Source organism: Somniosus microcephalus, unplaced genomic scaffold, assembly GCF_052327205.1.
Source record: "Somniosus microcephalus isolate GS21.2 unplaced genomic scaffold, FLI_Smic_1.0 unresolved_chr1, whole genome shotgun sequence".
Lineage (NCBI taxonomy): Eukaryota > Metazoa > Chordata > Chondrichthyes > Squaliformes > Somniosidae > Somniosus > Somniosus microcephalus.
The window spans coordinates 153,948,941-153,962,100 of record NW_028225179.1 but is presented as its reverse complement, the minus strand read 5'-3'; the positions used below and the strand labels follow the sequence as shown (position 1 = coordinate 153,962,100).

Here is a 13,160-nt window from a genome sequence, read left to right as displayed (position 1 = left end):
TCTTATGTTTGGTTTGAGCAAATCCAGGCGACATCTTAGCCTTCGGTTGAAGAACATTATGGCTGGAGCTTGGTTGGTGACTGCATATGTCGCATTCCGGTAAGCAAACAAGAAATTATCCACCTTGTGTTGTGGTATGTCGTCATTATGCATTGCCTTTATGGCCTTTTTAAAGGTCTGAACAAACCTCTCAGCCAATCCATTTGTGGCTGGATGATATGGGGCAGATGTGTAATGCTTCACCCCATTATTCCTCAGAAACCTCTGGAAATCCTCTGACACAAACTGTGGCCCATTGTCGGAGCAAATCTGTTCTGGCAAGCCATTCCTGGCAAAGATGGTCCGTAGGACTGCAATAGTTTTCTCCGTGGTGGTGGAGGACATTTTGATGACCTCTGGCCATTTTGAATGGGCGTCCACAGCGATTAGGAACATTGAGTCCATAAATGGACCAGCAAAATCAATGTGTACCCGTTGCCATGGAGATGAGGGCCACTCCCATGGATGTAGCGGGGCCTGTGGTGGAGTGTTTTGGACCTTCTGGGATCCTGTGCATCTCTTGGTCATATCCTCGATTTCTTTATCAATTCCTGGCCACCACACAAACTCCCTGGCTAGGCTCTTCATTTTTACCCCTCCCAGAGGACCCTCATGAAGCTCATTGAGCACTCTATCTCTCAACTTGGGTGGAATTACCACTCTGGATCCACACATCAAGGTCCCCCGGCACACTGACAGCTGTTCTCTCCTTGGCGAGAATGCTGGCAACAGTGAGTCGCCATGTGTTGGCCATCCCTTCACCGTCAAATCATAGACCCGAGAGTGTGTCGGGTCATTTCGGGTTTCCTTCTCTATACTTGAGTTTGTAACAGGTAGACATTCGACCATGGTCGCATGGAATATCTCAACAGGGTCCACTGCAGGTGCTTCCTCCACCATAGGCAACGGTAGGCGCGACAGCCCATCAGCGTTTCCATGCTGTTTCGTACCTTGTACTCTATGTCGTACTGATGTGCCCCTAGAAAAAGTGACCATCTTTGCAGCCGTTGCGCCGTCATCACTGGAACGCCCTTCTTTGGGTTAAAAATGGAGACCGGGGCTGATAATCAGTCAGTAGGGTGAATTTCTGCCCGTGCAGATAGTGATTGAACTTCTTCACCCCCCACACCAGGCTGAGGGCCTCCCTGTCAATCTGGGCATAGTTATGCTCGGCTGAGGTTAACGAGCGCGACGCAAAAGCTATTGGCCTCTCTGAACCGTCAGGGAATTTGTGTGACAGCACCGCTCCGATGCTGTAGGGAGACGCATCACATGCTAACCGAATCGGTAGTGTTGGATTGTAGTGGGCCAATACTTCTTTTGAAGTGATTAGGCATTTACATTTCTGAAAGGCACGCTTACACTCATCACTTCATTTCCATGTTACTCCAGTTTGCAGTAGGGCATTCAGTGGGTGCAGAATTGTAAATAAATTTGGCAAGAACTTACGGTAGTAGTTCACCAACCCGAGGAACGACCTCAGTTGCGACACATTTTCCGGTGCTGGAGCCTTGACTACAGCCTCAATCTTGTCCGGCAACTTATGCAACCCTTCCTCATCAATCATGTGGCCACAATATGAGATTTGTCTCCTGAAGAACTCGCATTTGGGGCGGTTGGCTCGTAGCCCATATTCCTGTAATCTCGTGAGCACCTGCTCTAGGTTGGCAAGGTGTTCACTGTCATTTTTGCCCGTAACCAGGATGTCGTCCAAATAACACTGGGCCCCCGGGATCCCTTGCAGAACTTGTTCCATTGCCCTCTGCCAAATAGCCGGGGCTGATGCTACCCCGAATACCAGTTGACTGTAGTGGTAAAGGCCTTTGTGAGTGTTTATCGTGAGGTATTTCCTAGACGCATCTTCCACCTCCATTTGTAGATACGCTTGGGCCAGATCAATCTTTGTAAAGCGTTTCCCTCCAGATAGTGAGGCGAAAATATCTTCCATCCGTGGAAGTGGATATTGTACTGTGTGCAGGACTGGGTTCACGGTTACCTTGAAGTCCCCACAGATGCGAACCTTCTTCGGTTCCCCAGGCGTGCTGCTCAATGATTTCTTCATTACAGGAATGATGGGTGTGGTCCACTCGCTCCAGTCCACCTTGGACAGCACACCCGAACGCTCCAGACTCTCCAGCTCTGCTTCAACGGCTGGGTGGATCGCGTAAGGTACCGGTCTGGCCTTAAAAAATTTTGGGTTTTTGTTATCTTCGATTTTTATCATTGCCATTACTCCTTTTAGAGTCCCAAGTCCTTGTTGGAACACCTCTTTCGCGTCAGTTAGAATTTTTGACAGTCGTCCAGGTGTGACGTCATCATCCTTTTTATCAGTCACAGTTAGCGCCTGAATGGAATGCCAATCCAATTGTATTTTTCGGATCCATTCACGTCCCAGTAGTGGTGGTCCTCCATCCAGTAGTATATATAGATACAGTTTCTGTCTTTCCTTGCCGTTGTATTCAACTGGCACCCTTATTTTTCCTCTGGGGTAGACCTTTTGCCCCGTGTATGTCTTCAATACAATGGACGTGTCCTTCAAGGGTATGTGTGAGAATAGCCGCTCATAGTCTCGTCGATTCATGACAGGGCTGATCCTGTATCCAATTCCATTTTTACTTGGGACCCTGCTATCATGAGGGTGACCCAAATGGTTCGGTGATCCTCCTTTGCGATCACGTTGTGTAACTTTAGACAACTTAGTCTCCTGCTCCCGGAGTCGTTATCACTCTCCTGATCTTCTGAACTACTGTCTGTCTTTTTTTTTTACTTACTTGTACTTTTCCTTAGTAGTTCTTGTAGTGTTGGTTTTCTTTCCCGACCTGCAAACTCTTGCTATATGTCCCATTTTCCCGCATTGCCTGCATACTTTGTCCTTAAACCAGCAGTCCTTCTGATCATGGGTTGTTCTGCCGCAGCGATAGCACTTTTCTGCTCCATACGCCATTTCGTTAGCGCTGTATTCTTGTGGTTTCTGTTGTATTTCCGCAGCTCCCCGTGCTGCTGCTTCATCGGATACTGCCACGCTGAAAGCCTGTTCTAGCGTCAGGTCCTTTTCCGAAAGTAGTCGTTTCTGGGTTCCTTCACTCTGGAGCCCGCAGACAAACTTATCCCGTAATGTGTCTGCCAGTCCTGCTCCGAACTGGCAGTGCTTCGATAACTTGCGTAGTTCTGTAAGATAGTCAGCATTGTTCTCATCTTTGTGCTGGTTTCTTTTATGGAACTTGAATCTTTCTGCTATCAGCAGCGGTGTAGGGTTTAGGTGTTCCTGTAAGATATTAACAATCTCTTCAAAACTTTTCTCCATTGGTTTAGCTGGGGTAATTAAATTCCGCAATAGGCCGTACGTTCTCGCGCCCATCAAATTTAATAATACCGACGCCTTCTTTCCATTGGCCACCTCATTGGCATTGCAGTACACTTCAATTCTTTCCACATACGTGGTCCAGTCTTCTACCTCGTTGTCGAAAGCAGTGATACTGCCACTCTTCGGCATCTTGGGTGATTTAAAATGGCGCCTCCCGCGCTTTTTCTTCTTCCCCAATGTAATAAAATGGCACCTCCCGCGCTTTTCCTTCTTCCCCAATGGAATAAAATGGCGCCTCCCGCGCTTTTCCTTCTTCCCCTTGCTGCCACGCTGCTCCTAGCGTTCTACAGGGTAATGGTGGCGACCCGCGGCTTCGGCGCGTCTCACTTCCTTCCCCGCGTTCTATCCTCTCCACGCTGCCCTGTTCTTGAGCACCGACCGCGCCCTGTGCGCTCCACCCTCTCTTCCTCCCGACGATGCTGCACGGCCCCTTTGCAGAGCCGCTCGATCGAGCCCGAGCCCGCCGCAGTCTGGAAGGGTCAGCGCACTACCTGCTACCAGCACGACTTGCTGGAACACCTCAACTGGGGAGCCAGGCCCAGCTCTCCACAGCCTCCCCTGCAACTCTCCGATGGATCCCTGGGCAGTTGCCCACGGTCGACACCCGCCGTTCTGACTTCGACCTCCAAGAAGCTTCTCTTCAGGGAAAAGATCCCCGTGAGGTGATGCAGTACTGCAGGTGAGTTCAAACCTGCCCGTCGCCAGTGTAATGTCCGAGGATCAATAATACTCAGGACTGCAGGAGAACAATAAAACAGGTATTTACTGAACAGGGAGTAATTCAAGACTGAAATACAGAAGCCTGCTATGGCTTTATATACAGGGGTGGTCACTGCCGGTACTGCTGTATAGAATCAGTTCTTCTCTTAAAAGGTACATACACAACAGGTACAATTCTAAAGGGGGTGCAGGAACAGAGAGACCTGAGGTATATGTGCACAAATCGTTGACGGTGACAGGACAGGTTGAGAAAGTGGTTAAAAAAGCTTACGGGATCCTGGGCTTCATAAAGAGAGGCATAGGGTACAAAAGCAAGGAAGTTATGATGGACCTTTATAAAACACTGGTTCGGCCTCAACTGGAGGATTGTGTCCCATTCTGGGCACCATACTTTAGGAAGGATGCTGGGAGGTAGCTGGCGGATGAACAGCGTGCGGAAGAGGGACCCGGGTGGGCTCTCGTCGGTGAGTGAGAGCATGTGGGAGAGGAGGTCTGCCGGTGAGGCGTCACCGAGGCCTGGAAGGTTGAGGAGGCGGCAGTTTCGCTGGTATGTCGAGGTCGTAAAATATTTAAGGAGCGCGGCCTTAAGATGTGCATACTTGCCCTCCTCTGGTGAGTTCTGCAGCGCTATCCAGACCTTCGTGACTGTGGAGCTACCGAGTGATGCGACGAGGTAGTCATACTTCGTCCCATCTGTGGTGATGTGTCGCAACCGGAATCAGGACTCAGCTTGGAGGAACCAGGCTTCGGGCTGGTTTTCCCAAAACTCCGGCAGTTTCACGGAAACTGCATTCGTGTCCGCCATTGCAGTGCTCGGAATACATTCTGAGCGTCGGGGTCACCAATGTTGAGGCTGCCGCAGAACACGAATGGAGGCCGAACCGATCTGAGGAACACATGGCTTTTTATTACATTCTCTTGAGAGATGGCTGCCCCAGCTCTTCTCTCTGCTAAACCCGAAATCAGAATGAGGGTGATGCCCGCGCTTTTGTATATGCACTGAGGGCGACGCCCGCTCCTTTGTCATGCCTTAAAGACAGCATGCTTCTTAAAGGCAAGATGCCCGATTTATTGTCCACGGACGGAAAAGTGGATTGCGCCCGTTTAGGTGGCGATCCGCCACAATACTAACAGCCGGGGAATCGAATGCAATAAACACAGAAAAGTCCATCAATTTCCCAATTTTATTTTTGGAAGGGGGAGGAGACAAAAAATAAGCAGAGTTGGGAGAGGCGAGGGATTGAAATGATTTACTGCCTGGGACTCTGCCCCCCCCCAATATAAAGTCGAATATAAAATGGTTCAAAAGTGAAACTAGAGAAAGGCTCAGCTCGAATTGCCATGTTGGCCTGTCCTGCTTCGGATCCATTGAAAAGAGAATAAAGGTGTTTAAAAAGCAGCAGCGAAGGTGTTTGATGTCCCGGCAGGTGAGTGTTGTCTGAATGTAGCGAATACAAGTCGCTACATCGGGACCATTGTGTTGGTTTCCAGGTTCGGCGTGGCCCAGGGCGAGGTCTCTCTCTCTCTCTCTCTCTCTCTCTCTCTCTCTCTCTCTCTCTCTGGTCGGGTACAAGGTGCAGGATCTGGGCGGTGGCGCCTCCACTTTAATGGGTGTGTGTGTGTGAGATTGCAAAAAAGAGAGATCCGAACCTCTGGGGCTCAGGACCATCTCTGAACCAGCTCTCCTTCCCCTCCCCCCGCAACTGACACACTGAGTCTATACTCAAAACACAAGGCAATTCAAGTTCCCCAATTACTGAATCAGCTCAATTCCGATTGAACTCAGCAAAAATCAATCAGAAGGTCACATTCACCAAATCCACTGGTCCCAGCCTCCAGGCGAACACCATGAAAGGAAGAACCTGCATTTCTATAGCGCCTTTCACATCCTCAGCACTTTACGGCCAATGAAATACTTTTTTTTTTGCGGTGAAGTCACTGTTGGAAAGCAGCCAAAACTGCGCACAGCAAGCTCCCACCAACAGCAGTGTGAGCATGACCAGTTAATCTGTGTTTTTTCTTTGTGATGTTGCTTGAGGGATGAATGTTGCCCCAGGAGACTGGGGACAACTCGGGCTCTGTCACCGCCGGCCCCCCCCCCCAACACTCTGATGGGCCTCCGCGCCCAGTGTTATAGAGGCAGTCTTGGTGGGTGCAGAGGGCGAGTTGCAAGCAGGAGAGGTCCGTGAAGCTTCCCCCAATCTGGTGGGACTCCCTAACTCCTGTCCCGTCACCCCAGTGCTCGCTGACCTACACTGGCTCCCGGTCCGGCAATGCCTCGATAATCCTTGTTTCCCAATCCCTCCATGGCTTCTCCCCTCCCTGTCTCTGATACCTCCTCCAGCCCTACAACCCTCCCAGCTCTCTGCGCTCCTCCAATTCCGGCCTTTTATGCATCCCTGATTTTAATCGCTCCACCATTGGCGGCCGTACCCTCAGCTGCCTGAGCCCCAAGCTCTGGAATTCCATCTATAAACTTCTCCGCCTCACTACCTCGCTCTCCTCCTTTAAGTCACTCCTTAAAACCTATTTCTTTGACCAGCTTTTGGTCACTTGTCCTAATGTTGCCTTATGTCTGATAACGCACCTGTGCAGCGCCTTGGGACATTTTACGAAGTTAAAGGCGCGCTATATAAGAAAGTTGTTGTCGGGAGAATTGGCCTCCCTTGTGCAAATGAGTGTGGAGTGGGAGACGGAGCCCAAGGTGGGAGGATTTCTAGGATAGTCTCTGGGAGTGTGTCAGTATTTACAGGGGGTCTCTGGGAGTGTGTCAGTATTTACAGAGGGTCTCTGGGAGTGTGTCAGTATTTACAAGGCGTCTCTGGGAGTGTGTCAGTGTTTACGGGGGTCTCGGGGAGTGTGTCAGTATTTACAGGGTGGTCTTGGGGAGTGTGTCAGTATTTCCTCAGGGCAGTGTCCTAGGCCCAACCATCTTCAGCTGTTTCATCAATGACCTTCCCTCCATCATAAGGTCAGAAGTGGGGATGTTCGCTGATGATTGCACACTGTTCAGCACCATGCGAGACTCGTCAGATACTGACGCAGTCCGTGTCCATATGCAGCAAGACCTGGACAACATTCAGACTTGGGCTGACAAGTGGCAAGTAACATTCGCACCACACAAGTGCCAGGCAATGACCATCTCCAACAAGCGAGACTCTAACCATCTCCCCTTGACATTCAATGGCATTACCATCGCTGAATCCCCCCACTATCAACATCGTGGGGGTTACCATTGATCAGAAACTGAACTGGACCAGCCATATAAATACTGTGGCTACAAGAGCAGGCCAGAGGCTTGGAATTCTGCGGCGAGTGTCTCACCTCCTGACTCCCCAAAGCCTTTCCACCATCTACAAGGCACAAGTCAGGAGTGTGATTGAATACTCTCCACTTGCCTGGATGAGTGCAGCTCCAACACCACTCAAGAAGCTCGACACCATTCAGGATAAAGCAGCCCGCTTGATTGGCACTCCATCCAGCACCTTCAACATTCACTCCCTCCACCACCGACGCACTGTGGCTGCAGTGTGTACCATCTACAAGATGCACTGCAGCAACTCGCCAAAGCTCCTTCAACAGCACCTTCCAAACCCGCGACCTCTACCACTTAGAAGGACAAGGGCAGCAGACGCATGGGAACATCATCACCTACATGTTCCCTCCAAGCCACACACCATCCTGACTTGATCCTGTATCGCCGTTCCTTCACTGTCGCTGGGCCAAAATCCTGGAACTCGGTCCCTAACAGCATTGTGGGTGTACCTACACCATATGGACTGCAGCGGTTTAAGAAGGCGGCTCACCACCATCTTCTCAAAGGCAATTAGGGATGGGCACTAAATGCAGGCCTAGCCAGCCAGCGATGCCCACATCTCATCAATGAATAAAAATTTTTTTTTTTTTACACGGGGTCTCTGGGAGTGTGTCAGTATTTACAGGGGGTCCCTGGGAGTGTGTCAGTATTTACAGGGGGTCTCTGGGATTGTGTCAGTATTTACAGGGGTCCCTGGGAGTGTGTCAGTATTTACAGGGGTCCCTGGGAGTGTGTCAGTATTTACAGGGGGTCTCTGGGAGTGTGTCAGTATTTACAGGGGGTCTCTGGGAGTGTGTCAGTATTTACAGGGGGTCTCTGGGAGTGTGTCAGTATTTACAGGGGGTCTCTGGGAGTGTGTCAGTATTTACAGGGGGTCTCTGGGATTGTGTCAGTATTTACAGGGGGTCCCTGGGAGTGTGTCAGTATTTACAGGGGGTCTCTGGGAGTGTGTCAGTATTTACAGGGGGTCTCTAGGAGTGTGTCAGTATTTACAGGGGTCCCTGGGAGTGTGTCAGTATTTACAGGGGGTCTCTGGGAGTGTGTCAGTATTTACAGGGGGTCTCTGGGATTGTGTCAGTATTTACAGGGGGTCCCTGGGAGTGTGTCAGTATTTACAGGGGGTCTCTGGGAGTGTGTCAGTATTTACAGGGGTCCCTGGGAGTGTGTCAGTATTTACAAGGGGTCTCTGGGATTGTGTCAGTATTTACAGGGGGTCCCTGGGAGTGTGTCAGTATTTACAGGGGGTCTCTGGGAGTGTGTCAGTATTTACAGGGGGTCTCTGGGAGTGTGTCAGTATTTACAGGGAGTCTCTGGGAGTGTGTCAGTATTAACGGAGGTTTCTGGGAATATGTCCGTATTTACACGGGGGTGTCTGGGAGTGTTTCAGTATTTACAGGGTGTCTCGGGGAGTGTGTCAGTATTTACAGGGGGGTCTCTGGGAGTGTGTCAGTATTTACAGGGCGTCTCTGGGAGTGTGTCAGTATTTACAAGGGGTCTCTGGGCGTGTGTCAGTATTTACAGTGGAGTCTCTGGGAGTGTGTTGATATTTACAGGGGGGTCTCTGGGAGTGTGTCAGTATTTACAGGGGGGTCCACGGGAGTGTGTCAGTATTTACAGGGGGGTCTCGGGAAGTGTGTCAGTATTTACACGGGGGTCTCTGGGAGTGTGTCAGTATTTACAGGGGGGTCTCGGGAAGTTTGTCAGTATTTACAGGGGGGTCTCGGGAAGTGTGTCAGTATTTACAGGGTGTCTCGGGGAGTGTGTCAGTGTTTACAAGGTGTCTCTGGGAGTGTGTCAGTATTTACAGGGGGGTCCCTGGGAGTGTGTCAGTATTTACAGGGAGTCTCTGGGAGTGTGTCAGTATTAACGGAGGTTTCTGGGAGTATGTCAGTATTTATATGGGGTCTCGGGGAGTGTGCCAGTATTTACAGGGTGTCTCTGGGAGTGTGTCAGTATTTACAGGGGGTCTCGGGGAGTGTGTCAGTATTTACAAGGGGTCTCTGGGAGTGTGTCAGTATTTACAGTGGAGTCTCTGGGAGTGTGTCAGTATTTACAGGGGGGTCTCTGGGAGTGTGTCAGCATTTACAGGGGGGTCCCCGGGAGTGTGTCAGTATTTACAGGGGGGTCCCCGGGAGTGTGTCAGTATTTACAGGGGGGTCCCCGGGAGTGTGTCAGTATTTACAGGGGGGTCCCCGGGAGTGTGTCAGTATTTACAGGGGGGTCCCCGGGAGTGTGTCAGTATTTACAGGGGGGTCCCCGGGAGTGTGTCAGTATTTACAGGGGGGTCCCCGGGAGTGTGTCAGTATTTACAGGGGGTCTCTGGGAGTGTGTCAGTATTTACAGGGGGGTCCCCGGGAGTGTGTCAGTATTTACAGGGGGTCTCTGGGAGTGTGTTAGTATTTACAGGGGGGTCTCGGGAAGTTTGTCAGTATTTACAGGGGGGTCTCGGGAAGTGTGTCAGTATTTACAGGGTGTCTCGGGGAGTGTGTCAGTGTTTACAAGGTGTCTCTGGGAGTGTGTCAGTATTTACAGGGGGGTCCCCGGGAGTGTGTCAGTATTTACAGGGGGTCTCTGGGAGTGTGTCAGTATTTACAGGGGGGTCCCCGGGAGTGTGTCAGTATTTACAGGGGGTCTCTGGGAGTGTGTTAGTATTTACAGGGGGGTCTCGGGAAGTTTGTCAGTATTTACAGGGGGGTCTCGGGAAGTGTGTCAGTATTTACAGGGTGTCTCGGGGAGTGTGTCAGTGTTTACAAGGTGTCTCTGGGAGTGTGTCAGTATTTACAGGGGGGTCCCTGGGAGTGTGTCAGTATTTACAGGGAGTCTCTGGGAGTGTGTCAGTATTAACGGAGGTTTCTGGGAGTATGTCAGTATTTATATGGGGTCTCGGGGAGTGTGCCAGTATTTACACGGGGGTGTCTGGGAGTGTGTCAGTATTTACAGGGTGTCTCTGGGAGTGTGTCAGTATTTACAGGGGGTCTCGGGGAGTGTGTCAGTATTTACAAGGGGTCTCTGGGAGTGTGTCAGTATTTACAGTGGAGTCTCTGGGAGTGTGTCAGTATTTACAGGGGGGTCTCTGGGAGTGTGTCAGCATTTACAGGGGGGTCCCCGGGAGTGTGTCAGTATTTACAGGGGGGTCCCCGGGAGTGTGTCAGTATTTACAGGGGGATCCCCGGGAGTGTGTCAGTATTTACAGGGGGGTCCCCGGGAGTGTGTCAGTATTTACAGGGGGGTCCCCGGGAGTGTGTCAGTATTTACAGGGGGGTCCCCGGGAGTGTGTCAGTATTTACAGGGGGGTCCCCGGGAGTGTGTCAGTATTTACAGGGGGGTCCCTGGGAGTGTGTCAGTATTTACAGGGGGGTCCCCGGGAGTGTGTCAGTATTTACAGGGGGTCTCTGGGAGTGGGTCTACAGCAGAACCTGGACCTGCTGGAGTCGTACTGCCAGACTTGGGCCCTGACAATAAATCCCCAAAAAACCAAAGTCCTTGTGTTCCAGCAAAGATCCAAACAACATGGACCCACAATAAATTTCACAGTAGGAACAACCAAAATTGAACAAACCACTCACTACACATACTTGGGCTTAAAAATCAGTTCTACGGGAAACTTCAAACTGGCTGTGAATGAACTGAAAGAGAAAGCAAGAAGGGCTTTCTATGCCATCAAAAAATCAATCCAAATAGAAATCCCAATTAGCATTTGGCTCAAAATTTTCAAATCAGTAATTGAACCAATTGCACTCTATGGCAGTGAGGTCTGGGGACCACTAACACAACAAGATTTTGCAAAATGGGACAAACACCCAATTGAGATCCTACATGCGGAATTCTGTAAAAGTATCCTCCGGACTCAAAGGAAAACAGTAAACAACGCATTCAGGGCGGAACTAGGCCAATACCCATTAATAATCACTATCCAAAAAAGAGCCACCAAATTTTGGAATCACCTACAAATGAGCAACCCCCAATGCTATCACTACGACGCCCTGAAATGCCAAGAGCTGACCATAAAGAAGAATACCCTCAGTCAACTAGTCCTGGGACTCAATAAAGTAACTAATAACAATACTAACAATAACCAGCCCCAGGACAGTGACAGGGTAACACAAAGAATTCGACCCAACACAATCGTCGCTAAGCAAAAGGAAAAATATCTGTCATATTGGGCAGAAACAACAAAAACCCAAAGCAAACTCAATTGCTACTTGGCCCTAAACAGACAATACAACATAGCTGATTACCTGACCATGGTAAAGGATAACAAACTGAGAAGAACCTTGACAAGGTACAGACTTAGCGAACATAGCCTAGCGATCGAAAAAGGCAGACACAGGCAGACCAGGCTGCCAAGAGAAGACAGGATATGCTCTCACTGCAGTCAGGGAGTAGTTGAGACAGAGATGCACTTCCTCACAGCCTGTGGAAAATATCAGGGCATCAGAGAGAATTTCTATCAAAAATTCTCACAAATATGCCCTGAATTCAGAAATCTGACTGACAACCAAAAACTCCCATTCCTACTGGGGGAGGAGAGAAGCTGTGTAACACTGGCGGCACACTATGTTACAGCTTGCCATGAACAGAGGGACAACCAGTAAACTAAGACAAGAGTATATATAAACAAGGCGAAAATATATTTATAAACTCAGGGATATACCTGTTTATACACTGTATGAATGGAACCGCGTTTATGTGTTCAACCATAAATGTATTTTGATGCTTTGGCAACATAAGATGTACCTTATCATGCCAATAAAGCGATTTGTATTGTATTGTATTGTATTATTGTGTCAGTATTTACAGGGGGGTCCCCGGGAGTGTGTCAGTATTTACAGGGGGTCTCTGGGAGTGTGTTAGTATTTACAGGGGGGTCTCAGGAAGTGTGTCAGTATTTACAGGGGGTCTCTGGGAGTGTGTCAGTATTTACAGGGGGGTCCCCGGGAGTGTGTCAGTATTTACAGGGGGGTCCCCGGGAGTGTGTCAGTATTTACAGGGGGGTTCCCGGGAGTGTGTCAGTATTTACAGGGGGGTCCCCGGGAGTGTGTCAGTATTTACAGGGGGGTCCCCGGGAGTGTGTCAGTATTTACAGGGGGGTCTCAGGAAGTGTGTCAGTATTTACAGTGTGTCTCTGGGAGTGTGTCAGTATTTACAGGGGGCTCTCTGGGAGTGTGTCAGTATTTACAGGGGGGTCTCGGGAAGTGTGTCAGTATTTACAGGGGGGTCTCGGGAAGTGTGTCAGTATTTGCAGGGGGGTCTCGGGAAGTGTGTCAGTATTTACAGGGGGGTCTCGGGAAGTGTGTCAGTATTTACAGGGGGGTCTCAGGAAGTGTGTCAGTGTTTACAAGGTGTCTCTGGGAGTGTGTCAGTATTTACAGGGGGGTCCCTGGGAGTGTGTCAGTATTTACTGGGGGTCTCGGGGAGTGTGTCAGTATTTACAGGGGGGTCTCGGGGAGTGTGTCAGTATTTACACGGGGGTCTCGGGGAGTGTGTCAGTATTTCCTCAGGGCAGTGTCCTAGGTCCAACCATCTTCAGCTGTTTCATCAATGACCTTCCCTCCATCATAAGGTCAGAAGTGGGGATGTTCGCTGATGATTGCACACTGTTCAGCACAATTTGAGACTCGTCAGATACTGACGCAGTCCGTGTCCACATGCAGCAAGACCTGGACAACATTCAGACTTGGGCTGACAAGTGGCAAGTAACATTCGCACCACACAAGTGCC

General features: G+C 50.0%; 1 pseudogene across 1 annotated transcript in view; it reads left to right on the top strand.

The window, feature by feature from the left end:
- Window positions 1-5,383: 5,383 nt before the first annotated feature.
- Window positions 5,384-13,160, top strand: part of LOC147096273 (butyrophilin subfamily 3 member A3-like) — a 62,657-nt pseudogene continuing 54,880 nt past the window's right edge. Inside the window, exon 1 of the transcript XR_015074600.1 lies at window positions 5,384-5,550. The product of XR_015074600.1 is annotated as a butyrophilin subfamily 3 member A3-like (transcript). The remainder of the gene's footprint in view (window positions 5,551-13,160) is intronic.